This window comes from Heterodontus francisci, chromosome 34 (assembly GCF_036365525.1).
Source record: "Heterodontus francisci isolate sHetFra1 chromosome 34, sHetFra1.hap1, whole genome shotgun sequence".
Lineage (NCBI taxonomy): Eukaryota > Metazoa > Chordata > Chondrichthyes > Heterodontiformes > Heterodontidae > Heterodontus > Heterodontus francisci.
In genome coordinates, this window is record NC_090404.1 from 40,320,447 (window position 1) to 40,341,884 (window position 21,438).

At 44.1% G+C, this 21,438-nt stretch overlaps 1 non-coding gene across 1 annotated transcript; it reads left to right on the forward strand.

The window, feature by feature from the left end:
- The first annotated feature begins 1,136 nt into the window (after positions 1-1,136).
- On the forward strand, positions 1,137-1,231 carry trnai-uau (transfer RNA isoleucine (anticodon UAU)). Its single transcript has 2 exons — positions 1,137-1,174; positions 1,196-1,231. It is a non-coding gene; the product is annotated as a tRNA-Ile (tRNA).
- The last annotated feature ends 20,207 nt before the right edge of the window (positions 1,232-21,438 follow it).

Below are 21,438 nucleotides of genomic sequence, written 5' to 3' on the forward strand. Positions count from 1 at the left end.
TCAATCCCCCCCAACCACTCGAGCAAACACTCCCCCTGGGACATACCTTTGTGTTAGGTAAGACGTCATCTCGTGGAGCATTTTCTCCTCTCTTTCCCATTGCCTCCAGTTTTGCTCGGGCTCCTTGATCCCATACTAGGTCTAATGTTATCTTGATGTCAAAGTCAGTCACTGTCACCTCTTGAAAACAGCTCTATTTTCCATGTTTGGCCAAGGTTGTAATGAAGTCTGGAATTGAGTGCCCCACGTGGAACCCAAACTAAGCATCAGTTAGCGATGTGTTACTGAGTAAATGTTTATTGATAGCACTGTCAACGATACCTTCCACAACTTTCCTGATGATTGTGAGAAGACTGATGGGGTAGTTAATGGGCAGATTGGACTTTTCCCGATTTTTGTAGACAGGACATAGCTGGACAAATTTCGCATTGTCAGGAAGATGTGCGTTTTGCAATTGTACTGAAACAGAGTCTCTCAGGCCACAGCTGGTTCGAGAGCACAGGTCTTCAGTATGACAGTTGGAATTGTGTCAGGGCCCATCGTGTTTTCCATATTCAGTGCTTTCACCCGTCTCTTGATAGCACGTGGATTTAATGGAATTCTCTCGAGGCTGGAATCAATGATGATAAGGACCAATCTTCTCTTCAACCCAGGACCGAATCTGCTTCCATCACACACTCGGTATTGGACACAGCTGTGGCCCCAGCACTGATCCTTGAGGCACTCCACGAGTGACAGTCTGATATCTTGAAAATGCTCCATTTATCCGTACTCGTTGCTTTCTGTCCGTTAACCTCTAAGTCCTCCTTGCATGCTAATATATTACTTCAATTCCATGAGCCTTTATCAAGAGTATTAATCTTCGATGGTATCTTACCGAATGCCTTTTAGAAATCCAATTATACTGTATTCCTGGTTTCCCTTTATCTGCCCTTTCAGTTACATCCTCAGAATTCTGGAATAAATCTGTCAATCAAGATTTCCAATCTGTAAAAACATGTTGACTTTGTTTGATCAGACAATGATTTTCCAAGTGCTTGTTAATACTTCCTTTATCAGAGATTAGAACATTATCCAGATGACTGATGTTCGGTTAACTTGCCTGTAATTCCCCATACCAAATAGGGAGCAACGTGGCTCCAGTGGCGCAATCGGTTAGCGCGTGATACTTATACAGCAGTGCAATTAATGAGCTATGCCGAGGTTGTGAGTTCGATCCTCACCTGGAGCACAGAATTTTAGACACGGGGAGCAATAAGAAATCGCTGCACAGTGAAGAGAGCAGTGATTCGTTAGTCTGAACTGATCAGAAGAAGGGGAACAAAACAACTGTGAGGTCACATCAAAGGAACAGGAGCCACGTGCGGTGAGAGCCCTGCAAACCTTCATCGTCATTTGCAGCAGAGAAGGAGGCAACTCGGTCCATGCCATCTCTGCACAGAGCAACGCAGTCAGATTCGTTGTCCATAGCCCTGCAAGACTGCTTTTCTCAGAATTCCTCCTGAAGGCATTGATCATTTCTGCTTCCACCACTCTTGTGGGCAGTGAGTTCCAGGTCATTATCACTTGAGATATAAAAACAGTGCTTCCTCATACTCACCCACATCATTTTTTTCCACAGAACTGGCAATTTGTGGTCACTACTCCTTGTGCAGTCTGTTAATGGGAACAATGTTTCCTTGTCTAACTTATCCAAGCCTGTCATAATCAGGTACACTTCTATTAAATCTCCCCTCAATCTCTTTTGTTCTCAGGAGAACAACCCCAGCTCTACCAACCTAAAATAAAAGCAAAATACTGCGGATGCAAACCTAACCTTGTAACTAAAATGCTCCATCCCTGGAACCCATCTGCTAAATCTCCTCTGAACCCTCTCAAGAACCCTCATATCAAAGAACATAGAACAGAACAGCACAGTACAGGCCCATCGGCCCACGATGTTGTGCCGACCCTTTAACCTACTCTAAGATCAAACTACCCACATACCCTTCATTCTACTATCATCCATGTACCTATCCAAGAGTCGCTTAAATGTCCCTAATGTATCTGCTTCAACTACCACCGCTGGCAGTGCATTCCACGCACCCACCACTCTCCATGTAAAGAACCGACCTCTGACATCTCCTCTAAATCTTCCTCCAATCACCTTAAAATTATGCCCCCTGGTGATAGCCCTTTCCGCCCTGGGAAAAAGTCTCTGGCTATCCACTCTATCTATGCCTCTCATCGTCTTATACACCTCTATCAAGTCACCTCTCATCCTTCTTCGCTCCAATGAGAAAAGCCCGAGCTCCCTCAACCTTTCTTCATAAGACATGTCCTCCAGTCCAGGCAGCATCCTGGTAAATCTCCTCTGCACCCTCTCTAAAGCTTCCACATCCTTCCTATAATGAGGCGACCAGAACTGAACACAATATTCCAAGTGTGGTCTAACCAGTGCTTTATAGAGTTGCAGCATAACCTCGCTGCTCTTAAACTCAATCCCCCTGTTAATGAAAGCCAACACACCATACGCCTTCTTAACAACCCTATCAACTTGGGTGGCACCTTTGAGGGATCTATGGACATGGACCCCAAGATCCCTCTGTTCCGCCACACTGCCAAGAATCCTGTCTTTAAGCCTGTATTCTGCATTCAAATTCGACCTTCCAAAATGAATCACTTCACACTTTTCCAGGTTGAACTCCATCTGCCACTTCTCAGCCCAGCTCTGCATCCTGTCAATGTCCCGTTGCAACCTACAACGGCCCTCCACACTATCCACAACTCCAGCAACCTTTGTGTCATTGGCAAACTTACTAACCCAGCCTTCCACTTCCTCATCCAAGTCATTTATAAAAATCACAAAGAGCAGAAGTCCCAGAACAGATCCCTGCGGAACACCACTGGTCACCGAGCTCCAGGCTGAATACTTTCCACCTACTACCACACTCTGTCTTCTATGGGCCAGCCAATTCTGTATCCAGACAGCCAAATTTCCCGGTATCCCATGCCTCCATACTTTCTGAAGGAGCCTACCATGGGGAACCTTATCAAACGCCTTGCTAAAATCCATGTACACCACATCCACTGCTCTTCCTTCATCAATGTGTTTTGTCTCATCCTCAAAGAATTCAATAAGGCTTGTGAGGCATGAGCTGCCCCTCACAAAGCCATGCTTATTATCTCTAATCAAGCTATGCTTTTACAAATAATCATAAATCCTGTCTCTCAGAATCCTCTCCAATAATTTGCCCACCACCGACACAAGACTGACTGGAATAAAAACAACAAATGCTGGAACCACTCAGCAGGTCTGGCAGCATCTGTGAAAAGAGAAGCAGAGTTAACGTTTCGGGTCAGTGACCCTTCATCGGTATGACTGACTGGTCTGTAATTTCCAGCGTTATCCCTATTCCCTTTCTTGAACACGGGAATAACATTTGCCACCCTCCAATCATCTGGTACTGCTCCAATGGACAGTGAGGACGCAAAGATCATCGCCATAGGCGCGGCAATTTCTTCCCTCACTTCCCGTAATAACCTTGGGTATGTCCCGTCTGGCCCCGCGGACTTATCTATCCTCATGTCTTTCAAAATTTCCAGCACATCCTCCTTCTTAACATCAACCTGTTCGAGCATATCAGCCTGTTTCACACTGTCCTCACAAACGACAAGGTCCCTCTCACTAGTGAATACTGAAGCAAAGTATTCATTAAGGACCTCCCCTACCTATATCGTTCCTGAAATGTGGTGACAAGAACAGGACAGAGTTGTGGCTAACCAGAGCTTTATAAAGGTTCACCATAATTGTACCGAGTACTTCTTTTTATGAAGCCTAAAATTCCTTATGCTTTACTAACTATTCTCTCAATATATCTTGCCACCTTCAAAGATCGATGCACCTGCACCCCCAGGTCACTCTGTTTCAGCACATTCTTTAGAACTATGCTATTACATCTACATTGCCTCTCCTTAATCCTTCTGTCAAAATGCATCACTTCACACTTGTGAGGATAAAATTCGATCTGCCACCATTCTGTCCATTCTACTCTCCTATCTATGGCCTGTTGTAGGCTGTTCATATTATGCTCACTGGTTGCTGCAGCTCCAAGTTTGGTGTCATCATCAAATTTTGAAATTGTGCTATCTATTCCTGGATTCACGTCATTTGCATGAAGAGCAAAAATCAGCGCTGAGCCTTGGGGAACATCACTATCTAACATCCTCCAATCTGAAAAACAACCATTTTCTTTGACTCGTTGTTTTCAGTCCTTAAGCCAATATTTTATCCAACTGGACACTGACTGTCCTATTCCATGAGTCACAATTTTGTTAACAAGCCTTCAATGTGTTACCTTATCAAATATTTTATTAAAATCCATATAAACAACATTCAGCACACGCCCTTCATCAAAATTCTCCTTTACTTCATAAATTAATTCAATTAAATTAGTCATGCATGATCTGTCTTTTACAAATCCACGCTGGTTATTTTAATTACCTAGAACCTCTCTACGTGTAAATTGATATTTTCCCTGACTATTGTTTCGAAAATCTTCCCCACCACTGATGTTAAACCAACTGGCATGCAATTGCTAGGACTGACATTACACATTTCTTGAATAAGGGCGTCACATTTGCCACTCCCCAATTCTATGCCACCTTCTATCCTGACTCAAATTTCCAGAACTTGTGGAAAGAACTTGACCCATCTTGGACTGAGTCTGAGGAGAGGTTTCTCCAACATAGGCTGATTTTGACCTTGAGCGACATTTGAAATTTCCACTTCATCAGACATGTCTCTCCAACTGTGCCTTGGATCTGTACTCAAACATTTTCTTGCACAAGTTTCAGGCATGATTTGTGTTTGAGTAACTATTGGTGCTCAACTCGGAACAAAACTATCTGATTTATCAGACACATTTGATTCTTTCCAACTTCCTTCTTTTTTTTGTGAAACTCTGAAGGTAAAAAATGAACTATTTGTCGAAACTTAACTTTTCCACTACCAAACATCTTGACTAAATATGTGCGAGGACCACATCTTCCACCACTCTTCCTGGTCGCCACTTCAACCACTTGTGATGATGACTCTTCACTCTCACCTTCTGGTTCAACTTCAGAATTCTTTCTCCCACTCAACCCCTATCATGACTCTCTTTCTGTCTTGATTGTTTTTCTTCTTCTGACAGTGCTAAATGTGGCTTCAGCAATGAAAACCTCATTCTGGCCTGTCTTATGAGAAACAGGTCCCTCATAATTTTATACACCTCCATTACATCTCCCCTTAACTTCCTCTGTTCCAAGGAATACAAACCCAGCCATATCCAATCTTTCCTCATAGCTCATCTGCATGTAAATTGTGTTCAGGATGAGTTTCCGAGTTTCTCTCCCTGAATCTAATGAATCCGATCATTGTCATTGGAATCCTTTCAGCCGTGGATCCGATGCTATTTGTCCCCCAGGAAGTGGCCATTCTCATTCTGTGACAGAGTAGTTTTTTGCTTTGTACAAATTCTGCACTGGAACTTCCCACTTTTAAAGTATTATCATTCACTGTACATTAGGCTGAATCTACAAAATTGTCTCTCACATGCCCAGTGATTCGGAGGACAGTTTTCACTTGTAAATCAGAAATTGTGATATTCACAACAGCGTGCTGGAGAAAGACACAGTTTGAGCGCGGGTGACAGTCGTGGAGGAATGGAGAGCTGGGGTTCGCCCGTGAAAGAAGCAACAAAGTTTAAAACAATCACAGTGAACATGGAGCTCTAACCCATGACCATGAAATTAAGAATCTCATGCTCTATTGACTGAGGTAACTGGGCAACCCACGGTAGCGTTGCCATATCTCTCATAAAGTGAGATAACTGTTGGTTTCCTCCTGGTGCCTCAGCTTTTTTTGTGTTCCAAGATGTAAAAGGAAATTGATCAACAAAAGCCCAAGGATGCAATACATTCCACTCAATCATCAATAACATCATTCCCACATTCCACTTCTAACCTGCACCTCCTTCCAAAGATTGCAATCCATTTACTGATGAATTGTTCTGGAATTTATTGTTTACCTACGTTGTGTCCTCATTTTGAACAAAGAACAAAGAACAAAGAAGATTTCAGCACAGGAACAGGCCCTTCGGCCCTCCAAGCCTGCCCCAATCCAGATCCTCTATCTAAACATGACACCTATTTTCTAAGGGTCTGTATCTCTTTACTTCATGCCCATTCATGTATCTGTCTAGATACATCTTAAAAGACGCTATCATGCCCACGTCTACCACCTCCACTGGCAACACGTTCCAGGCACCCACAACCCTCTGCGTAAAGAACTTTCCATGCATATCCCCCCTCAACTTTTCCCCTTTCACTTTGAACTCGTCACCCCTAGTAATTGAATCCCCCACTCTGGGAAAAAGCTTCTTGCTATCCAACCTGTCTATACCTCTCATGATTTTGTACACGTCAATCAGGTCCCCCCTCAACCTCCGTCTTTCTAATGAAAATAATCCTAATCTACTCAACCTCTCTTCATAGCTAGCGCCCTCCATACCAGGCAACATCCTGGTGAACCTCCTCTGCAACCTCTCCAAAGCATCCACATCCTTTTGGTAATGTGGCGACCAGAACTGCACGCAGTATTCCAAATGTGGCCGAACCAAAGTCCTATACAACTGTAACATGACCAGCCAACTCTTGTACCCAATACCCCGTCCGATGAAGGAAAGCATGCCGTATGCCTTCTTGACCACTCTATTGACCTGCATTGCCACCTTCAGGGAACAATGGACCTGAACACCCAAATCTCTCTGTACATCAATTTTGCCCAGGACTTTTCCATTTACTGTATAGTTCACTCTTGAATTGGATCTTCCAAAATGCATCACCTCGCATTTGCCCTGATTGAACTCCATCTGCCATTTCTCTGCCCAACTCTCCAGTCTATCTATATTCTGCTGTATTCTCTGACAGTCCCTTTCACTATATGCCACTCCACCAATCATAGTGTCGTCTGCAAACTTGCTAATCAGACCACCTATACTTTCCTCCAAATCATTTATGTAAATCACAAACAACAGTGGTCCCAGCACGGATCCCTGTGGAACACCACTGGTCACACGTCTCCATTTTGAGAAACTCCCTTCCACTGCTACTCTCTGTCTCCTGTTGCCCAGCCAGTTCTTTATCCATCTAGCGAGTACACCTTGGAACCCATACGACTTCACTTTCTCCTTCAGCCTACCATGGGGAACCTTATCGAACGCCTTACTGAAGTCCATGTATATGACATCTGCAGCCCTTCCCTCATCAATCAACTTTGTCACTTCCTCAAAGAAATCTATTAAGTTGGTAAGACATGACCTTCCCTGCACAAAACCATGTTGCCTCTCACTGATAAGCCCATTTTCTTCCAAATGGGAATAGATCCTATCCCTCAGTAACTTCTCCAGCAGCTTCCCTACCACTGACGTCAGGCTCACCAGTCTATAATTACCTGGATTATCCCTGCTACCCTTCTTAAACAAGGGGACAACATTAGCAATTCTCCAGTCCTCCGGGACCTCACCCGTGTTTAAGGATGCTGCAAAGATATCTGTTAAGGCCCCAGCTATTTCCTCTCTCACTTCCCACAGTAACCTGGGATAGATCCCATCCGGACCTGGGGACTTGTCCACCTTAATGCCTTTTAGAATACCCAACACTTCCTCCCTCCTTATGCCGACTTGACCTGGAGTAATCAAACATCTGTCCCTAACCTCAACATCCTTCATGTCCCTCTCCTCGGTGAATACCGATGCAAAGTACTCATTTAGAATCTCACCCATTTTCTCTGACTCCACGCATAACTTTCCTCCTTTGTCCTTGAGTGGGCCAATCCTTTCTCTAGTTACCCTCTTGCTCCTTATATATGAATAAAAGGCTTTGGAATTTTCCTTAACCCTGTTTGCTAAAGATATTTCATTTTAGCCCTCTTAATTCCTCGTTTCAGATTGGTCCGACATTCCCAATATTCTTTCAAAGCTTCGTCTTTCTTCAGCCACCTGGACCTTCTGTATGCTTCCTTTTTACTCTTAACTAGTCTCACAATTTCACTGTCATCCATGGTTCCCTAATCTTGCCATTTCTATCCCTCATTTTCACAGGAACATGTCTCTCCTGCACGCTAATCAACCTCTCTTTAAAAGCCTCCCACATATCACATGTGGATTTACCTTCAAACAGTTGCTCCCAATCTACATTCCCCAGCTCCTGCCGAATTTTGGTATCGTTGGCCTTCCCCCAATTTAGCACTCTTCCTTTAGGACAACTCTCGTCTTTGTCCATGAGTATGTTAAAGCTTACGGAATTGTGATCACTATTCCCAAAGTAGTCCACTACTGAAACTTCAACCACCTGGCCGGGCTCATTCCCCAACACCAGGTCCAGTATGGCCCCTTCCCGAGTTGGACTATTTACATACTGCTCTAGAAAACCCTCCTGGATGCTCCTGACAAATTCTGCTCCATCTAGACCTCTAACACTAAGTGAATCCCAGTCAATGTTGGGAAAATTAAAATCTCCTATCAGCACCACCCTGTTGCTCCTACATCTTTCCATAATATGTTAGCATATTTGTACCTCTATCTCACGCTCACTGTTGGGAGGCCTGTAGTACAGCCCCAACATTGTTACCGCACCCTTCCTATTTCTGAGTTCTGCCCATATTGTCTCACTGCTCGAGTCCTCCATAGAGCCTTCCTTCAGCACAGCTGTGATATCCTCTTTGTCCAGTAATGCAACTCCTCCACCACTTTTATCTCCCTCTCTATCCCGCCTGAAGCATCGATATCCTGGGATATTTAGTTGCCAATCATGCCCTTCCCTCAACCAAGTCTCTGTAATAGCAATAACATCATACTCCCAGGTACTAATCCAAGCCCTAAGTTCATCTGCCTTGCCTACTACACTTCTTGCATTAAAACAAATGCACCTCAGACCACCAGTCCCTTTGCGTTCATCATCTGCTCCCTGCCTACTCTTCCCCTTAGTCACGCTGACTTCATTATCTAGTTCCTTACAGGCTTTCGTTACTACCTCCTTACTGTCCACTGACCTCCTCATTTGGTTCCCATCCCCCTGCCACATTAGTTTAAACCCTCCCCAACAGCGTTAGCAGAAGCACTCCCAAGGACATTGGTTCCAGTCCGGCCCAGGTGTAGACCATCCAATTTGTAATAGTCCCACCTCCCCCAGAACTGGTCCCAATGTCCCAAAAATCTGAACCCCTCCTTCCTGCACCATCTCTCAAGCCACGCATTCATCCTGACTATTCTTTCATTTCTACTCTGACTATCATGTGGCACTGGTAGCAATCCTGAGATTACTACCTCTGAGGTCCTACTTTTTAACTTGGCTCCTAACTCCCTAAATTCTGCTTGTAGGACCGCATCCCGTTTTTTACCTATGTCATTGGTGCCTATGTGCACAATGACAACTGGCTGTTCACCCTCCCCCTTCAGAATGTTCTGCAGCTGATCAGAGACATCCCTGACCCGTGCACCTGGGAGGCAACATAACATTCGGGAGTCTCGTTCTCGACCACAGAACCGCCTATCTACTCCCCTTACAATCGAATCCCCGATGACTATAGCCCTTCCACTCTTTTTCCCGCCCTTCTGAACAGCAGAGCCAGCCACGGTGCCATGAACCTGGCCACTGCTGCCTTCCCCTTGTGAGCCATCTCCCTCTACAGTATCCAAAATGATGTACTTGTTTTGGAGGGAGATGACCACAGGGGACGCCTGCGCTGCCTTCCTGCTTTTTCTCTGCCTTTAGGTCAAGCATTCCCTTTCTCCCTCAGCAATCCTAATCTGTGGTGTGACCAATTCCCTAAACGTGCGATCCACGACCTCCTCAGCATCGCGGATGCTCCAAAGTGAGTCCATCCACAGCTCCAGAGCCGTCATGCGGTCGAACAAGAGCTGCAGTTGGACACAATTCCTGCACGTGAAAGATTCAGGGACATCAGCCGTGTCCCTGAGCTCCCACATTGAGCAACAGGAGCTTTGACCTGCTGTTATTAACCGAGGTAGCACGGAATGATCCTTTAATAATGGCTCACAAATTTGAACAGAAATCAGCTATAATGTTCAACGTTGAGGGTGACTTTCTGCTCTGACAGGGGTAGAAAGGAAATTGAGTGAAAAACGCTGTGAACAGCTTGAGTGCACAGAACTATACAGAGGAAAAGCAAATGTAACGATCTGTGACATATTGCAATTTGATAACATGAATTGACGAATGTCTATCACTCAAGGTTTCCTGGTATTTCATGGAATACGTTTTGATAATGTTTCAACGTGGTTTTGAACTGGGGACTGTTCCCAAATACAAGAAAGATGATAACTCTAACTTTATGGAAACACTGCACTGCAATCAACCTGGGGAGCAAAATCAGAATGTTAAACTGTTATTTTAAATTAGCACGAGGTGATTTTTTTCAAAGTCATCTTTAAATGATCCATAAATGATTCCAAGCTCATGACATTCTGGCTATTTCAGCAGCCGTGTTGAAAACATCAAAAGTTTTTGCTTTTGACGTCTTCAATCTTCTGGAAAATATAATTCAGGAATGTGTGATTCCAGATATGTGGATAGACTGGAGAAGCTGGGGTTGTTCATCTTCGAGCAGAGAAGGAGAGAGGAGAATTGATCGAATGTTTAAATGAAGGGTTTAGATCCAAGAATTAAAGAGGAACTGTTTCTATTGGCTGAAGGTTTGAAGATCCAGAGAGTACAGATTGAGGAAGATTGGCAGAAGAAGAGTCGACATCGAATCTCTTGAAAAGATCACTGACCTGAAACATTAACTCTGTTTCTCACTCCACAGGTGCTGGCGAACCTGCTGAGTATTTCCATCACTTTCTGCTTTTATTTCAGATTTCCAGCAACCACACTCTTGTTACTTTTCTACTAAACTTCAACCCAAGTTGGGCGAGTTTATTTTTAACTTTTCTGTAGCTTTTATGACCGAACTCCATTTCCCAGGCATAATACTTTATTGCATGTAGTTGCAGCCGAGTGGTTAAGATGATAAACTTAACAATCTGTTGTGAATTGTGTGTGAGTGCTTGTGTCCTGCTGTCTACCTTTCTGATTATTTCAAAGTTTAACCAGGTCCCTGCAGAACCAATCATCAATTACAGGTAATAAAATCCTGCACCTTTCAATCCCTCCAGGATTTTCTCATTTGCATTTCAAAATTTACGTTTAGAAATGGATCAAAAATCTGCCAAATTGGAGACATTCTTTCTTTCCGGCTGTCTGTCTCTCTTCAGGCCTCCCTCACTCTCGGTGGACATATCTGTGTGTTTCGTTCTATGTGTGTCAATGTGGTTCAAATCCCCGAGGAGGTGACTGGATTTTTACCTTCATAAACTTGATTTATTTTAGTTGTATAGAGTTATTTTAACATGTTACAGAGGAAAATAGCAGGGTAAAAATAATACAAGACGAGATTGTCTCTTTATGCATTTTCTTGAGTGAGATTGTTCAGCGACTCAGTGCCCGTGTGTTACAAAGCAGAGGATGATTGAAATTTTTACTGAGCAACATTTAAACAGATAGAGAACGAGAAGTCATAGTCGAGTGGTTAAGGGAATAAACACATCGAGATAATGAATTAATAAACAAAAGAAGAAGAATTTCAAACAGTTTGGACATTAGGAATTGTTTCCACTGCTACCAGGTCTCACAGTGAACAGGAAAATAAACTTTCACTCACAACTTTTACCAGAACGGAGAGGTGAAAGCAAACAGGAAAACCTCGAGAATAGAGAAGGCTGGAAGGTGACCTGATAGAATTTGGGAAGCTTTGTCCCTGTTTGTTCAGGGATTGGGGGCGAATTTATTCACTCTGCTTCAGGTTTACATTTGCTCAACCGGAATCAAACAAACAATAAGATTTTTACAGACACGGAAATAAAGTTTCCATATTGAGATGCAATTCTTAAGATCATATTTTGGCATCTGCTGAATCAGTATTTTTGTCGAACTCTCTGTCTTTCTCTGTCATGAGATTACAGAAGAAACCACACTTCAAAAGTACTTTATTGACTGTAAAGTGCTTTGTGAGATCCTGCTGACGTGAAAGGCGCTGTTTAAATGCACATCTTTGTGTCTTTTCTTAGTTTCTGTCTGTCAACCTCAATGAAGTGAAATATGGAGTTGTGAATCTGTTCCTTTCAGCATCTACTCCAGACTCTATTGATCTCTCTGTCATTCTCTTTCAACTTTTCTCTGTTTGTTTCTCTCTCCTCAGTGACTGTTTGGAATAAAAATCCTTCCTCTGGGGCTGCTGGATGAACCCAGGTCTGGTAACAGTCCGATACATTTCCTGATGCTTCGATATGGAATGCACAAGTGTACAAGTGTGGGTTGTAGTTTTTTTTTTCTTATTAGTTCAGTGGTGAGTATCCCTACCGATCACATGGGAATGAGGGTTCAGTTGCTATATGGGGAGGTTGCACATTTTCAAGACATCAAAATGTTTCATGGTGCAGCTTTATCTGAAAATACAACAGGAAATATTAGCAGAGTTAAATAATGCAAGAGGGGATGTTCTCTTTAAGAATTGTCTTGAGCAGAGACCATTGTATCATGAAGTGCCCTCCCACCACATTGCAGCAGCTTATTCGGGAGCAGAGAGTGCGAGCGAGTGATCAGCTGGGAAGGTCAGTTTCAAAGTAAACTTAATTTCCTTTTGTTTTCGGCAGAGACCAGGGGGCTGCTGGGTAAGTAAAACCCTATATATTTGGGCCGTTTCTGAACCCGAGACACTACACCTGTAGTGTCTCCCACCTGCCCTCCTCCACTAACCAAAAAAAAAGGACTCGGTGGTGTGTAGATAAGGTGAGGCTTTTTCTATTTCTCTTTTTTTTTATCGTGTGACTTGTAAAAACTTTTCATTCCTTTTTCATTTATCTAAGTTAAGCTTAAGATTAAAAATGGCAGGAGATCTCAGCCCCGTGTCATGCTCCTCTAGCTCAATGTGGGAGCTCAGGGACACGGCTGATGTCACTGACTCCTTCACGTGCAGGAAGTATGTCCAGCTGCAGCTCTTGTTAGACCGCATGACGGCTCTGTAGCTGCGGATGGACTCACTTTGGAGCATGCGCGATGGTGAGGAGGTCGTGGATAGCACGTTTAGCGAATTGGTCACACCACAGATTCGGATTGCTGAGGGAGAAAGGGAATGGGTGACCAAACGGCAGAGAAAGAGCAGGAAGGCAGTGCAGGAGTCCCCTGCGGTCATCTCCCTCCAAAACAAGTATACCATTTTGGATACTGTTGAGGGAGATGGCTCACCAGGGGAAGGCAGCAGTAGCCAGGTTCATGGCACCGTGGCTGGCTCTGCTGTTCGGAAGGGCGGGAAAAAGAGTGGAAGAGCTATAGTCATCGGGGATTCGATTGTAAGGGGAGTAGATAGGCGGTTCTGTGGTCGAAAACGAGACTCCCGAATGGTATGTTGCCTCCCAGGTGTACGGGTCAGGGATGTCTCAGATCGGCTGCAGAACATTCTGAAGGGGGAGGGTGAACAGCCAGTTGTCATTGTGCACATAGGCACCAATGGTATAGGTAAAAAACGGGATGAGGTCCTACAAGCAGAATTTAGGGAGTTAGGTGCCAAGTTAAAAAGTAGGACCTCAGAGGTAGTAATCTCAGGATTGCTACCAGTGCCACGTGATAGTCAGAGTAGAAATGAAAGAATAGTCAGGATAAATGCGTGGCTTGAGAGTTGGTGCAGGAAGGAGGGGTTCAGAATTTTGGGACATTGGGACCGGTTCTGGGGGAGGTGGGACTATTACAAATTGGACGGTCTACGCCTGGGCCAGACTGGAACCAATGTCCTTGGCAGTGCTTTTGCTATCGCTGTTGGGGAGGGTTTAAACTTATGTGACAGGGGGATGGGAACCAAATGAGGAGGCCAGTGGACAGTAAGGAGGTAGGAACGAAAGCCTGTAAGGAACTAGATAATGAAGTCAGCGTGACTAAGGGGAAGAGTAGGCAGGGAGCAGATGATGAACGCAAAGGGACTGGTGGTCTGAGGAGCATTTGTTTTAATGCAAGAAGTGTAGTAGGTAAGGCAGATGAACTTAGGGCTTGGATTAGTACCTGGGAGTATGATGTTATTGCTATTACAGAGACTTGGTTGAGGGAAGGGCATGATTGGCAACTAAATATCCCAGGATATCGATGCTTCAGGTGGGATAGAGAGGGAGGTAAAAGGGGTGGAGGTGTTGCATTACTGGTCAAAGAGGATATCACAGCTGTGCTGAAGGAGGGCACTATGGAGGACTCGAGCAGTGAGGCAATATGGGCAGAACTCAGAAATAGGAAGGGTGCGGTAACAATGTTGGGGCTGTACTACAGGCCTCCCAATGGTGAGCGTGAGATAGAGGTACAAATATGTTAACATATTATGGAAAGATGTAGGAGCAACAGGGTGGTGCTGATAGGAGATTTTAATTTTCCCAACATTGACTGGGATTCACTTAGTGTTAGAGGTCTAGATGGAGCAGAATTTGTCAGGAGCATCCAGGAGGGTTTTCTAGAGCAGTATGTAAATAGTCCAACTCGGGAAGGGGCCATACTGGACCTGGTGTTGGGGAATGAGCCCGGCCAGCTGGTTGAAGTTTCAGTAGTGGACTACTTTGGGAATAGTGATCACAATTCCGTAAGCTTTAAAATACTCATGGACAAAGACGAGAGTTGTCCTAAAGGAAGAGTGCTAAATTGGGGGAAGGCCAACTATACCAACATTCGGCAGGAGCTGGGGAATGTAGATTGGGAGCAGCTGTTTGAAGGTAAATCCACATGTGATATGTGGGAGGCTTTTAAAGAGAGGTTGATTAGCGTGCAGGAGAGACATGTTCCTGTGAAAATGAGGGATAGAAATGGCAAGATTAGGGAACCATGGATGACAGTGAAATTGTGAGACTAGTTAAGAGGAAAAAGGAAGCACACATAAGGTCTAGGTGGCTGAAGAAAGATGAAGCTTTGAAAGAATATCGGGAATGTCGGACCAATCTGAAACGAGGAATTAAGAGGGCTAAAAGGGGTCATGAAATATCTTTAGCAAACAGGGTTAAGGAAAATTCCAAAGCCTTTTATTCATATATAAGGAGCAAGAGGGTAACTAGAGAAAGGATTGGCCCACTCAAGGACAAAGGAGGAAAGTTATGCGTGGAGTCAGAGAAAATGGGTGAGATTCTAAATGAGTCCTTTGCATCGGTATTCACTGAGGAGAGGGACATGAAGGATGTTGAGATTAGGAACAGATGTTTGATTACTCCAGGTCAAGTCGGCATAAGGAGGGAGGAAGTGTTGGGTATTCTAAAAGGCATTAAGGTGGACAAGTCCCCAGGTCCGGATGGGATCTATCCCAGGTTACTGTGGGAAGTGAGAGAGGAAATAGCTGGGGCCTTAACAGATATCTTTGCAGCATCCTTAAACACGGGTGAGGTCCCGGAGGACTGGAGAATTGCTAATGTTGTCCCCTTGTTTAAGAAGGGTAGCAGGGATAATCCAGGTAATTTTCGACCGGTGAGCCTGACGTCAGTGGTAGGGAAGCTGCTGGAGAAGTTACTGAGGGATAGGATCTATTCCCATTTGGAAGAAAATGGGCTTATCAGTGATAGGCAACATGGTTCTGTGCAGGGAAGGTCATGTCTTACCAACTTAATAGATTTCTTTGAGGAAGTGACAAAGTTGATTGATGAGGGAAGGGCTGCAGATGTCATATACATGGACTTCAGTAAGGCGTTCGATAAGGTTCCCCATGGTAGGCTGAAGGAGAAAGTGAAGTCGTATGGGGTCCAAGGTGTACTAGCTAGATGGATAAAGAACTGGCTGGGCTACAGGAGACAGAGAGTAGCAGTGGAAGGGAGTTTCTCAAAATGGAGACGTGTGACCAGTGGTGTTCCACAGGGATCCGTGCTGGGACCACTGTTGTTTGTGATTTACATAAATGATTTGGAGGAAAGTATAGGTGGTCTGATTAGCAAGTTTGCAGACGACACTAAGATTGGTGGAGTAGCAGATAGTGAAAGGGACTGTCAGAGAATACAGCAGAATATAGATAGACTGGGGAGTTGAGCAGAGAAATGGCAGATGGAGTTCAATCAGGGCAAATGCGAGGTGATGCATTTTGGAAGATCCAATTCAAGAGTGAACTATACAGTAAATGGAAAAGTCCTGGGCAAAATTGATGTCCAGAGAGATTTGGGTGTTCAGGTCCATTGTTCCCTGAAGGTAGCAACGCAGGTCAATAGAGTGGTCAAGAAGGCATACGGCATGCTTTCCTTCATCGGACGGGGTATTGAGTACAAGAGTTGGCAGGTCATGTTACAGTTGTATAGGACTTTGGTTCGGCCACATTTGGAATACTGCGTGCAGTTCTGGTCGCCACATTACCAAAAGGATGTGGATGCTTTGGAGAGGTTGCAGAGGAGGTTCACCAGGATGTTGCCTGGTATGGAGGGCGCTAGCTATGAAGAGAGGTTGAGTAGATTAGGATTATTTTCATTAGAAAGACGAGGTTGAGGGGTGACCTGATTGAGGTGTACAAAATCATGAGAGGTATAGACAGGTTGGATAGCAAGAAGCTTTTTCCCAGAGTGGGGGATTCAATTACTAGGGGTGACGAGTTCAAAGTGAAAGGGGAAAAGTTTAGGGGGGATATGCGTGGAAAGTTCTTTCCGCAGAGGGTGATGGGTGCCTGGAGCACGTTGCCAGCGGAGGTGGTAGACGCGGGCATGATAGCATCTTTTAAGATGTAGCTAGACAGATACATGAATGGGCAGGAAGAAAAGAGATACAGACCCTTAGAAAATAGGCGTCATGTTTATATAGAGGATCTGGATCGGGGCAGGCTTGGAGGGCCGAAGGGCCTGTTCCTGTGCTGTAATTTTCTTTGTTCTTTGTTCAATTGTAATTTTAACATAATTCAATACCGATTTCCTTTCGTGTTGCTCAAGGACACTGCTTTATTGCTATGTCAAATTCAATGCAATGTTTATCAATGTGGAAATTAAGATTCAATATTTATGTATAATTCTGAAGATTCTGAAGTCCATAAAGTATAGATGGAGCAAAATTCTTATAGTGTATTCAGGAGAATTTTTAACCAATGCTGAGCAAACCCAACAAGAGAAGGGGCAGTTCTGGACGTAGTGTTAAGGAAAACAACCTGTGTAGGTGGAAGGGGTATCAGTGGGAGAGCATTTTAGTGGCAGTGATCATAATTCAGTTGGATTTAGCGTAGTTAGAAAAGGATACAGATAGACCAAGAGTTAACATTTTAAATTGTGAGAAGGTCGCTTTTACTAATCGGAGATTTGATTTGTTAGAAGAGGACTGGAAACAGCTACTTGAAGGTAAATCAGTGTCAGAGCAGTGGACGGTATTCAATGAGGAGCAAAGAGAGTTCAGAACAAATATTCTCCTACTAAAAAAAAAGGTGAGACTCCCCAATTTAGGCTCCCTCAGAGGTCAGAATCCCACAGAGAACAGGATAACAGTCACAAATATACCCTTTTGCCATTATCTTTTGATTCCTGCCACTGAGTCAATTTTGGATCCAACTTGCCAGGGGCCTTAATATCGTATAAGCTTTTAATTTGATGACCATTCTTCCATGTTGGACCTTGTTAAAAGTCTTGCTCAAATCCATGAAGTCTAAATGAAGCACGTCAGTCTCATTAACCCTCAGATAAAAGCAAAATACTTCAGATGCTGGAAATCTGAAATAAAAACAAAAGTGCTGGAAATACTCAGCAGGTCTGGCAGCATCTGTGGAGAGAACAGCAGAGTTAACGTTTCAAGTCGGTGACCTTTCATCAGAACTGGCAAATGTTAAAAATGTAGCAGATTTCAAGAAAATTAAGTGGGGTAACACGTTACGAATCGAACAAAGAGAACAGAAGAACAAATATTATTCCGAATGAGATTTTTAATGTTTTTATTCAGTAAGGAATGCATTTATTTTTGTGACAGTTCATACAGCAGCAAGAAAGTTTCATCCCATGACTGGGAATGTAACCAGGTCTGCAGTGGAAAAAGTACCGAATTCTCATCACTGGAGCACCTGGGAATCTGCCAGACTTCACTGAAAGTTAGCTGCTCCACGCTGCTTTTGCTATTTCTTCACTTCAGCCCACTTTCACCACAGATTGGTTTCTCATTAAAACAATCGAATGTTCAGCGAGAACACAAAAGACTTGTTCCGGCAATGACAGCACAGAATGTGTTAACCAGAGCATACTGCTTTTCCTCCTGCTCCTTCTGCTCCTCCAGCTCCCAGGTAAATTAGTTGCTTCACGTGAACACACCGGATCCAGGAAACCCAGCTTTCCCTGGAAAGCAGGGAGTGGGAATGAAAGATGGAGGACATTGAGAGTGTCCTGGAATGTGCAAGAGTTGTTCCCATTAGCAATTATCCCCAGACACACTCTCCTCCCAATCTTTTACCCGTTGCTTAGATTTCAAACTGTGCATAATTTCTCACTGGCTTTCAATGTGAAGAAGGCGGAGCTGTGAGAAGCTAATGTTGTTCAGCAGATGTAACTCAGGAAGATGCCTAACAGGCCGATTATAACAGTGAATGTTTTGATGAGCTGAGCTGCAGTGAAGGGTTGGCACCATTTAAAATGTCATTCAACAGGTCTGCTTCCAAAGCTGGTGATAGAAATGACAAGAAAACTTCTCACTGAATTTCCTTCGTGTCATAATGTCAAAAGTCAAGGACACAAGTTAAGAAAGTGTATTTTGCTGCAATGTGTTGTAAGATGGTGGAATAACTTTGAAGGCAGCAGCAGTGGTGTTTGGAAACATACAATTACAGAAAGGTACAGCACAGAAGGAGGTTATTCAGTCCAGTGTGATTCTCTGACAGAGCAGTTGTGATTGGTTGATCAGGAATGATATTTGTGCAGTTTGAACAGCAAGCAGAAAAAGCTGCCACATTATCTGCCACCCATATTTTCCTTGCCTCACCCTCCCTTTCATCAATACATCACTCTGTGTTGTAATTTGTCACAGCCCTTCACATGTTCCCTTTAACTTTCCGAGCTCTGTCATTGACCTGTCACATCTCTGAATTCTTCAGTTCTGGTGCATAATCACTGATCTGAACCTTTCATTGTGTTTCTCTCTCTCCACAAGTAAGGCCAGAGGTGCTGACCATTTATGCTTTTAAAAAACATTTTAAATGGAAATCATGTTTGTGAGTTGTCAGGGCAGCAAGAACTGACAATTTCCTGAACAGGAATCGAACCCAGGTCATTGCAGTAAATGCATTGAACTCCAACCATTCGACCACCAGTGAAGCTCGCCAATTGCTTTTCCCTTTTCTTCACTTCCAGCAGGCTGATTTTTGTAAAAGCAAAATACTGCGGATGCTGGAAATCTGAAATAAAAACAAGAAATGCTGGAACCACTCAGCAGGTCTGGCAGCATCAGTGGAAAGAGAAGCAGAGTTAACGTTTCGGGTCAGTGACCCTTTTTCAGAACTAGCAAATATTTGCAATATCAAAGGTTATAAGCAAGTGAGGCGAGGGTGGGGCAAGAGATAACAAAGGAGAAGGTGTAGATTGGACAAGGCCACATAGCTGACCAAAGGATCATGGAACAAAGGCAAAAAATATTTTAATAGTGTGTTGAAAGACAAAGCATTAGTACAAATAGGATGTTAACGGACTGAAGGTTGAACAGCATCAAGTATAAATATGAAGAAAAAAACTGTGGGTAAGCAAACTGAACAAACTAAGATGAAATGAAATAAACATTAAAAAAAAGTGGTAAAAAAGAAAAAAGAACTAAAAATAAAAGTAAAAGTGAAATGGGGGGCCACTCATGCTCTGAAATGATTGAACTCAATGTTCAGTCAGGCAGGCTGTGGTGTGCCTAATTGGTAAATGAGATGATGTTCACTGGAACATTGCAGCAATCCCAGGACAGAGATGTGAACATGACAGCACGGGGTGTGTGTTGAAATGGCAAGCAACTGGAAGCTCAGGGTCCTGCTTGCGGACTGAGGGGAGGTGTTCTGCAAACTGGTCATCCGGTCTGCGTTTGGTCTCCCCAGTGTAGAGGAGACCACATTGCGAGCAGCAAATACAGTATACTACATTGAAAGAAGTGCAAGTAAATCGCTGCTTCACCTGAAAGGTGCGTTTGGGGCCTGGGATAGTGAGGAGAGAGGAGGTAAATGGGCAGGTATTACACCTCCTGCGATTGCAGGGGAAGGCGCCATGGGACGGGGACGAGGTGGAGGGGGTAATGGAGGAGTGGACCAGGGTGTTGCGGAGGGAACGATCCCTTTGGATTGCTGACAGGGGAAGGGAGGGGAAGATGCGTTTGGTAGTGGCATCACGCTGGAGGTGACAGAAATGACAGAGGATGATCCTTTGGATATGGAGGCTGATGGGGTGGAAAGGGAGGACAAGGGGAGCCCTGTCACGGTTCTGGGAGGGAGGGGAAGGGCTGAGGGTCGAGGTGTGGGAAATGGGCCAGACACGGTTGAGGGCCCTGACAACAACAGTGGGGGGTGGGGTGGGGGAATCCTCGGTTGAGGAAAAAGGAGGTCATATCAGAAGCACTGTCATGGAAGTTATCATCATCAGAGCAGATGCAACGGAGACGGAGAAACTGGGAGAATGGAATAGAGTCCTTCCAGGAGGTAGGGTGTGAGGAATTGTAGTCGAGGTAGCTGTGGGAGTCAGTGGGCTTATAATGGATATTAGTAGACAATCTATCCCCAGAGATAGAGACAGAGAAGTCGAGGAAGGGAAGGGAAGTGTCAGAGATGGACCATGTAAAGGTGAGAGAAGGGTGGAAATTGGAAGCAAAGTTGATAAAGTTTTCCAGTTCGGGGCGGGAGCAGGAAACGGCACCGATACAGTCATCAATGTACTGGAAAAAGAGTTGGTGGAGTGGGCCTGAGTAGGACTGGAACAAAGAATGCTCGACATATCCCACAAAAGACAGGCATAACTAGGACCTATGGGGGTACCCATAGCAACATCTTTTACTTGACAGAAGTGAGTGGAGTTGAAGGAGAAGTTGTTCAATGTGAGAACAGGCTGATTTTTGTTTTTATTTCTCACCTTTTGTTCAGCTTCCACAATATCTGTTTGATGTTAACACATTTGAACATTTCCAATAAGCAAAAAGAGCAGCCAACTCGAGGAAAATGACACTAACTTCGCTGTGAAAAGGGTTTGAACCAGCGCAGGGAAACCCCCAACGGATTTCAATTCCAACGCCTTAATCACTCGGCCATCACATCACAACAGACGTGCTCTTTTGTATTTAATTATCAGTACAATGTTTTATCCAATGCCTTAGACGACACATATTCTGGGAATCATTGTCTTTGAGCCTTGAATTGCATTACATCTCCCAGTTGATGTGAAAATT